The sequence below is a fragment of the Neolamprologus brichardi genome, chromosome 5, assembly GCF_056152115.1.
Source record: "Neolamprologus brichardi isolate AB-2024 chromosome 5, ASM5615211v1, whole genome shotgun sequence".
NCBI classification, from domain to species: domain Eukaryota; kingdom Metazoa; phylum Chordata; class Actinopteri; order Cichliformes; family Cichlidae; genus Neolamprologus; species Neolamprologus brichardi.
This window is the reverse complement of record NC_142108.1, coordinates 10,767,430-10,777,176: the sequence shown is the minus strand read 5'-3', so window position 1 is coordinate 10,777,176 and position 9,747 is coordinate 10,767,430.

The following is a 9,747-nucleotide window of genomic DNA, read 5'->3' as shown; positions in this document are numbered from 1 at the left end:
AGGCTATTCAGAGTTTCTTTGCTCTTTCTCAAACACTCAGGTTTTTTTCTCTTTTTTCACACAACCAAGCACACCCACAGACACAATGTGTCACAAACGGAGACACAAAGCGTTCAGGAAAACATTTACTGAATGTACAGTATCTGCTAATGAATTTTAAAGTTCGAGCCATCCCACTTCCTACTCTGTCATGCACATAAACATACGCACACATACTAGCACACTTTTATGACCCAGAATCAGAGAGCTGCAGAAATCCAGCCCCCTCGTCTTTGGCCCCTTCCTTTCTATTTTAACCACTGGGAGCTTTTAGGAGACTAAGTCTGTCTTTCACCTTTCTTCTGTCCCTCCCTGACTTACACTGTCTCCTCCAGGCTTTCTCATTTCCTTTCTTCCTCAATTGTCTTCTGTCAGACTGCCCAGCGTTTAACCCATATCAAAGGAAAATGGAGAGCAGGAGGGATTCTCTGCAGAGGTCCAAGCCAAGAAGCAGCAGGCATGTGAAGGGTTCGGCTATACTTCTGCTTTAGGTCTGAGGAATGTAATACTACACCCTCTGCACTACATTGTACATCTGGAATCAGAAGATGTATTCTGTCTGAAACTCTGGACCTTCTGTTGGACTGAGAAATGTCTTGAGGAAAAATGAAAGGAAACTGTTTATTTCTGCCGGCTGAATGCCAGGGAGAGCATGTGAGTGTGGTGGTTTGTGCAAGTACCTCACAGCTGGCCTGGACCACTGTCTGTTTATTCATGGAGATTCCAGACATTACATGAATATCTGCTTCATATGAAGAAGGGGTAGAATATATTTCCTTTAATCAAGTGTTCAGGTGAAGTTGTAGCTGCAATTATGAAAGCAAAGGCTCTCTCCAGCTCTCTCTGTGGTGTGGTTTTCCACTCTGTAGAAACTGCAGTCTCCTAAACATTCCTCACATGTTTTTCTTTCATAAAGAGAAAGCCATGCTAATTTGTCTTTCACTCTAAACCACAAAAAACTATCTTGGCAACATTTACGATTCCATTCTAGCCTCATTGCTCCGTTCTCTTCCACTTCCCTGTTTTCTTCCCAGAGATTTTGAGTTGAATGATCAAGAACAATATGCAAATGGTGTAACCGAATCTTTCAGAAGAAACAAGGACATCTATCCAAGTACCTGGAGGATAAGTGTGTCTGGACCTGTAAGAACTAAATGTGACTGAGTATCAGTTCCTAACTTTTCTATAAACAACATGTCATTAATTTGCTGGTAGTCAATATTGCTTTTCTTAATTTTCTTTCTTAATTGCTCACTCTTCTTGGCAGAATTGGTAGAGCTCAATTAAATTGGGTGGTTGGTTTCCTGAAATGAACCTGGCTTTTAAGCTTAATCCATATATTTCAGAGGGGTTGAGGTTCAGTCTTTGGATAGACCTTTCCAGAAGCTTTTTGTTAGCCTGCTTTATCGTTTCCAAAACCAGGTTTGATGTGTGTTCGGGATCCTTATCCTGCTGTAACGCTCATTTGTGTCCAAGATTCAACTATCTAGTTCGTTTGAGGTGAAGTTGAAGAGTTTGAAGGTAGTGTCCTTCTTCACTATCCACTTTGTGCAGTGTACCAGTACCAGTGGTAACAAAACAGCTCCAGAGCATGATGCTACCACCACCATGCTTGGCAGATGGTGTGTAGAGCAGATCACCTACTAATCGAAAGGTTGGTGGTTTGATCCCCGTCTACTCCAGTCTGCATGCCAAATATCCTTGAGCAAGACACTAAACCCAAGATGCTGTGTGTGTGTGAATGGGTGAATGAGTCAAATTGTGTAGAGAACCAGTCCATTTACCATGGTACAGTGCTCTTAGGACTGAAAGTCTCACCTATAATCCTTCAAAGATATCTCTTGTCACTGTGGTCAAATAGCTCAGTGTTTGTCTCATCTGACCATAAAACGTTTTTCCAGAAGGTATTTGGCTTGTCCACGTGAGGAAAGTTCAGTCAAGCCCAAAGGTGTCCATTTTGAAGCAAGGGCTTCTTTCTTGGCCGACACCGTCTCAGTACATACCTACGTAGAACTTGCTTCACTATAGAAAGTGACGCTGGTGTCACAACACTTTCTAGTTGATGGCTGGCTTGAGCCTTGGTGGTTCCTGAGTTTTTTCTAAACATCCTAACCAGTTTCCTTTTATCTGAGGATAAGAGTCTGAGTTTTCTTCCCGACCTCAGCGAGGTACTGCCACGTCTGAATACCGTGCACTTACGCACAGTTGTTTGAACTAATGATTTTGGAATCTGAAGTCATTTAGAAATGGCTTCCTAACTTGCGTAAATCTGCAATCTTCCTTAAATATTCACTGTGCTCCTTGACTTTCCCAATCCGATAAGTGCTGCCTTTTTATGCCAGCAAAGACAGACTAGCAGTTGTAGTCAGTGATGATCACTGACAAATACTTAATAGGGTTTAGTTGTAAAATGTTAAAACCTTTAGCACAACAAGTGGCTGTAGGCATGTATATGTATTTAAACCTTTATGTATAATTTTGACCCTATGTAGATCAGAGAGAATCCAATATAAATAAAAAAAAAAATCTGCACCCAATTCTTGTTTTTTAAAGTCATTAAAGATGTATGCTAACAGCTCAAAGAAATGTTTAAATGCTCCATGTTACCATGGTATTCATGCCCATGATGAGTGTAAGTAAACTTCTGACTACAACTTTATGTTTTAGCTAACATAGTTAAATAATCTATAAATAATGCTACTATTTAACTTTATTTAAATAATGTCAAATAATACTACCTATGATCCAAACTGGTAGCTTAAGATTGCTTAAGATTTGTAAGATTTGTGAGATGAGTATCACCATTACCATTCAATCTTTCAAAATATAATGTTATGCTTTTCCGGGCTCATAAAGGCCCAAACCTAGCAGGGAGCAAGAAAACAAACTTGCGTGGTATGAATGGGGACCCAAAATTGCCCTCAGTAAACTGGTTAGAGTGTGTGTGCTTAAAGTGAAGTCTGTCTGTATGTTTCTTGCTTTTAGGTTGCCACAGTAGAACAACAATAGCTCCAAATTCAGCTAAATGTGCCAACCGTCAGTCCAAACTTGTCTAAACACAACAACTATCCAAATCTGGCAACCATTGCTTGGCTTGAGTCAGCCTCATTTTGGTGAGCCACTGAGCATGCAAACACTGAGTCTCAGTCAGCCAGATTAAGCTGACTACCTGGGAAAAGTTGCATACTATAAAGCAAGCAACACTGAGCTAAAAGCTAAAATGCTCCATGCTGCTAGGAGCAACTGTATTGTCACCAAAGTCAATACTTTGATGCAGTCATTGTTGATATGTTAGTAGTGAAATGCTGTTTAAAAAGAATCTAAAAAATCAGTCATTTCTTCATCAGGATGAAAGCAGACCACAGCAGATTGATGCTGATTTTGTACTCCTCTTCCTTCATGAAAACCAGATGGGCTGTCCAAACACCAGTGGTGGAGTGGGGGTGGGTTTGCTCAGTGCTTTTATGAGTCAGCAAATATGACGGCCATCATAGCGTATCCATATCACACACACACACACATATATATATATACACACATAGTGGACCAGACAAAACTAGACAGAGAAATATACACAAAGATACACAAAGATAGACTGTCAGACTTCCTGAGATAATGCTGTCGGGAAGTCTGGAGCACACACCCACACAGGTTCATTAAGCAACCGTATAAACATGCACATGTGCTGCAATTTCTTAAATATAGACATACACACATTTATATACACAAACACAGCAGGACGAGGCTCTCAGTGCTCCCTCACCACTTCTTCCCAGTGTGTGTAATTCCTTGCTAGTGAGCTGGAGATCCCTGAGGCAAGTGAGCAGAACCCCAGCAGTGATTTACTTCAAACCAGCAGTTGCCCACATAACCTCCCGTGAACACTCAGACACTGCAGCACAGTCTTCAGTCTATAAAGCATGACTCACACTGAGTATACCCAGTAATATCATCATTAAAGAATAGAAAAGCAGCCACTCTCCCCTCAGCAATCTATCCCCAAGCCTCGGTCCTTGAATCAATTACCTGACTTCATTTGCTCTCCAAATTCGTTAACTTTATGTCACATGTTGTTTTGATTTAACACAAGGGAAAAGCTTCTTTTCAGCAGACTGCATCCTGCTTTTTGGAGCACACCCAAATACCCAAATCATGTCTCAGGGACATTAATATAAGTGTTCTGTCTCAGTAAACAGTGTCTCAATAGTCTCCTCTTGTAATCGCTCCTGTCTTGATGGGACAAGATGAAAAGAGGAAGGAGAAAGACAAAGAAGCAATCTGTCTCTCACTTGTTTCACTTTCCCAGGAGGAGCGACCTTATCAGTGTCTGGAGATCTGCTGCTGTGTCTGTGACATAATTTCCTGCTCGACCCCAGCTTGTCGGGATTTGGGGGAGTTGGTTGGTTGGTTGATTTGGACACTTGTGTTCTCTCAGCAAGCAAGAAGGAACTTCTCCCTCACTATCTGTCTGCACCACAGACGTGTTTTTGTGTCAGGTATTTGTGGGTCCCCTAAGAGTGGTTTTATTGCATATTTTGAGTAGCGTGTGGCGCTAAGGGCAAAATAAGCATCTTGTGAAGTAAAGCTGTGCATTCAAGGACACTCCAGTTGTCGTGGGAATCTGTGCACTTGTATGCTTGTTTTTCACTGTTCGTTCAGGTGCCATTAATGATAGATTTTGACATTATATGTCCCCAAATGTTCATCTCCTGCGATACTGCAAATCCATCAGCCTGTGGAGTTCCACATATCACGCTCCATTTTTATAGCTAATAAAGGACAGGACAGAGGCGCCTCTAACACTTTAAATTGCTCTCCATCTGTCCCACTTTAATAGATTTGTTCCCACCGAGATTTTATAATGAAACATCACATTTTTAATATTATGAGAAGGTCTCAATGGGACACAAATACATCGTTTTTGTAGCAAACTTCCATTCTCCTGGTTCCTACAGACAGACAAGGCGATGGCAATGTGACAATAGCCTTAACACACAAAACAAATGTAAATGGTGGGACATTTCTTTTAAAAAGTGATTTATATACATGGTACATTCACTATAACCCAGTGGCAATGCTTAAAGTGCGTCAGCTCAGATGCTCTCTTGTTCTCTCCACTTCTAAATGATGCTGTCTGCATGTCAGTTTCACAAAAACCTTTTTATAGCAAATCCACAATATGAGCTGGAATCCCTTTTGGAAAACAATGTGCTTTGGCAGTGAATGTCCCTCAGCTGCAATCTACAATGTAGCCTGGATATGTCTGTGTGAGAGCTCAGTAGATCAAATGCTGGGAATAATGGGCTGTGCATGTGCTGCAGGAGAAGAATGATACATTAAAGACTTCTCTAAATGGAAACATTTTCAAAATGTTCAAGTGAATATAATTATGTGTGAAGGGGGTTTGTGTTTTAGTGATCACATCATGTCACGGGTGCAGTAATTGAGGACGGTATAATGATCTTCTTCAAAGTAATTGTTTTGCCAGATGTGTTTTTTAAAAAAAATAAATCTAAATGTTTCCATCACTGTGGAGTGTGTTCAAGGTTTTGGTTCCCAGACTGTTATCATATGTGAAATTCTCACGGAAGACCCACAGAGCAGTTCCACATGTTTTAGCTGATCTCTCTCTGTCCTGGTGTTTTCCTGAGATCCACAGTGCCGAGTGACTTTAACCTCAGCTGGCCACTGCTGGGTGCTAGTCCAGCGTAGGAAGCAGGTGTTAAATTCACAACAGTACAGGGAGAATATTCAGAGGAAAAAGAAAATAGGGCAAGCCGAGAAAAATGTGGCAAGCTTGAGAGTTTGGCTCGAGTCCCCTCTTCTCCCCCTTTTTCCATTCAGACTAGAACAATATTAACAGCCACCCTATTCAGACATGTCACCCTGCGAGATTAGAATGCTTTTTCTGCAGCAGAAAACAAAATTGCTAGACAGAAAATAACTGTGGACAGCGTTGTTATTCTCAAATCTGGAGTCGCTGAAGGTCGGCATTCTAACTGCAGACGAAATGCTCATTCGAAGGGCTCTACAGCTGAAATGTGCTTCTTTTAAAATCTATTTGTATTCGCAGCAAAAAGTGAACAAAAGTCCAGAATTCCTCCGACATGAATCAAAACTACCTGGATGTAAAAAACAAAAACAAAAAACTAACTTTCTTTTCTTTTCTTTTCTTTTTAACTGAGCAGCCCATCGTTAAAGTAGACAAAAACTCAGGTTGCACTCAGGTATATTTATCTGTTTTTTGAGGTAGCATACTATACTATGCAAACCTGCATTTAACTGCATGTCTGCATCCTAATGGGTATTCAGTACCAGGATGCTGTTAGGCTATTAATACAGCCATTTATAAACAAACTGCATGTTTGCAGGTTGAAGGTAGTTTGTAATTATCATTTTCATCAGACTGCTAATTTTACTTTGATTCCACATCCTTAGACACAAATGTGAATCATGGTAAGTGAAGCTATGTATTTTTTGTATCCTAGCAAAAATATTCTAGGTAACCTGTTTTGCACTCTATTTGATACCAGCCATGTATTTGTTGGGCCAATAGACAATTATATGGTTGTGTTCAAACAAACAATGTACTGTAATGTAATATGTTAATATTATTATTTCATACTATATAATATATTGCAGTGCTTAAATGTTAAAACTTCGTGTAAAAAATAAGGACAGCCAGGATGCACAAATCATTAAAACAGAGAGAAGTATTAAATAATTGAAATACCCACCTAATGGTAAATAAACGGGTTCTTATAGGGCTTTTCCACTGCAGCGCTAAATACAACATTCTCATTCACATGAGCACTTTTTCAACATCTAAGCGCTTTCAATTGAACATTTACGTTCTGATGAACACATTAGGAGGAACTCACAAGGTTGCTTTGACACACAGATTGGTCCAGCCAGGAATTAAACCACCAACCTACTGATTAGTAGATGAGCTGCCCTACCTCAGGAGCCAGGCACCCCAATGCTTAAAAAACAGGTGAACCTGATTTTTCAAATTTGAAATATCATGAATAGCAGCACAAAACTATTGACTCTAAATGTGAACACGTCCAGACACGTTTTTTTAAGTTGGCAGAACTTAAATAAAAAGCTCAATGACGTAAAATTGTTTAAAGCGACACATAAACTGAAGGAAAAGCTTAACAAATATTGAGCATCTATTTTTTGTCCCTTTTCTTTTATCCCTGTAATCTACAAGGCCTTAATGTTGACCTTCTGACTGGATGAAGAATTATTTTAACAGCATCCATTTTTATATAATTAAAAGCTTATTAGGGTTGATTTTAAAAGGACTTGGGCTCATTTCACAGGCCCGTGGGGTAAATCAGATAAAAAAGCTTGGGAACCAACGGGAAGTAACCAGGTGCACATAACAGGAACATTACCGTATGTGTAAAAGCTAAGCCATAACTTACTCTACCTTTATAGTCCCTTTAATAAGTCTTTCACATCAACAAGTAGTAAAGCTTTCTGAGGAAGCCACCGGACACAAGCAGTCATTAGCACGCTCATAAAGACTACATGACGACAGCATTTAATGGTTAAATTTCAGCTCTTCTTGCGTGTCTAAGCAAAGCTGTTGACACAATGGTGTTTTGGGAGAGCGGCATATGAAAACACTGCCTGCTGCCAGGCCATGGGAAACAGAGAGACCCAAACATGCAGCTGAGTCACACTGCTGCGAACACACACATTGTTGTTTCAGGTGAAGTCCATGGCAACAGGTGTGAGTCTGCGTGTGTGTGAGAAAAGAGCTGATATCTTCATGCTTCTCCTCCTTTGCTCTAAACACATTACCAGTTAAGAGTGAACATACGCTAGTGCATCGAGACTGCGATGTCTGTGGGCCAAAAAGGAGAGGCATTAAGAGGAGGGCTAAAGTTTTTCTGTTCAGATGAAGTGGGAAGCACAGAGACGTGTTGCAGCTCTGGATTTATGGTGTGATTCACACAGCTTGACATGTGGGCAAACAGCAATGTTGGGAAAGACAGAGCTAATAAGACAATATGTGAGGTTTATTAAAAAAAAAAAAACATGAGTCACCACAAGTCTGTGTAAATCTAATCTGCAGACTATCTCCGCCCCTCTTTTCCTCCGGCTTCCACAGTATCTGTCTCATCATCTGTCTCCTCCTTGTCTCCTGGGATCATCTCTCTCTGATCACCTCTAACAGCTTCACCTTCTCTTATTTCTTAGCGTTCTTCTGCCAGCCCTTTGCTTTATTCCACTAAACATCTTGTTTTTTCTTTTCTTAATCTCTCCAGTCACTGTCTTTTCCCTATTAGCGTAACTTGCTTTTTTTTTAGCTTGCTTTTAGCTCTCTCCCCTCTGCAGATATTTTTTTTATACAGTAAGCAGTCCAGAAGCAGCTGGCGGGAGTGGGCTGCCTCTGAGTGCAGCTAATCTGTCTGATTTATCACTTTGTAATTGGAACTCTGACTGGACAGAGTTACTAATTCACTACTGAGGGACTGAGCATGAGCAAACGACCTCACCCATGTTTTTCTCTCACTTACTTGTCACTTATGCTCTTGAATTTACTTCCAGCCATTTATTACTGCTTCATTTTCCAATCGCATTCTTTCAACATTTCCTTTCTTTTGACTCCTCCGATTTAATTTCACTCAGGCGTGTCTCCTTACTTAAAAACGGTGTTTACAGTTTTTAAGTCCAATTTAAGTTTGTTTGCGCTTGCTTCCTTGTTGTCTGTGTGTTTGGGTTGTTTGTGGTTGTGGGTGCAGCAGATGTTTTGGCTAACCATAGAGACAAACCTCAAAGCAGTGGGTTCAGAGCTGAACGGAGCGGTCCAGTGAAAGACGGGAGCAAGATTTACTGTGCTGGTGATTGCAATCAACAAACACGAGCCAAGGGAGTGTATGAAAATTATTATCAGAGGGAGGCAGTCGAAAAAGGGAGCAGTATTGTCTGCTGGCATTTGGGTAGCTCAATTTCCCACTCCTTTTTCCCCCTGTAAGAGGTATGTGTACAGACTATTTATCTTAGATGCTAATGTATTAATATTTACCATGTTGTGGTTGTTGTACACCATAGTAAATATTAATATACCAAAGAGGAACCATCGAAGGACAACCCTGGGAAAGGCCCTGCGTGCTTGGATCAAACAACTTGCAGAGCCTGCCTCCCTGACTTGTTTGGGTTTTCTTCTGTATCTAAGCCTGCAGTGTAAGTGTTATACCACTAGGTGTCATGTCTCATCAACTGTCGCAGTTGTGTAATGACTGTAATTTGAGATGGACAAAGGAAAAGTCTCTTGCTTCTCAACAAGATCAGGAGAAAAAAAAGAGTTGTTTTTGCTCTTAGCACTCTCTGGCATCTCTCGTCCACATATCATCCGTTGACTTCAAAGCGCCTGACAATACAGTTTAAGCGCTGTGGCAGCCTCTCCTAAAAAGGACAAGATTCACTAAAATAAGCTTGAACCAAACGGGGACTAATGATAAGTGTTTCACCCCCCTGCAACCAGGTGAAGGTAGTTATTTCCACTAACAGGATAAACTGATCCAGATGGCACGAGGACTCAACTCCAGCAGCACTGCGACCCTGTTCTCAACTACCTCCACGAAAGGTATTATTACCAGCAGACCAGAAAACATCTGCTTGGAAGAGCAAGCAAAGGTCACTGTTGCACATCTGTCTCCAGAAAGATCTTCCTACTTTGATAAGCTTTAA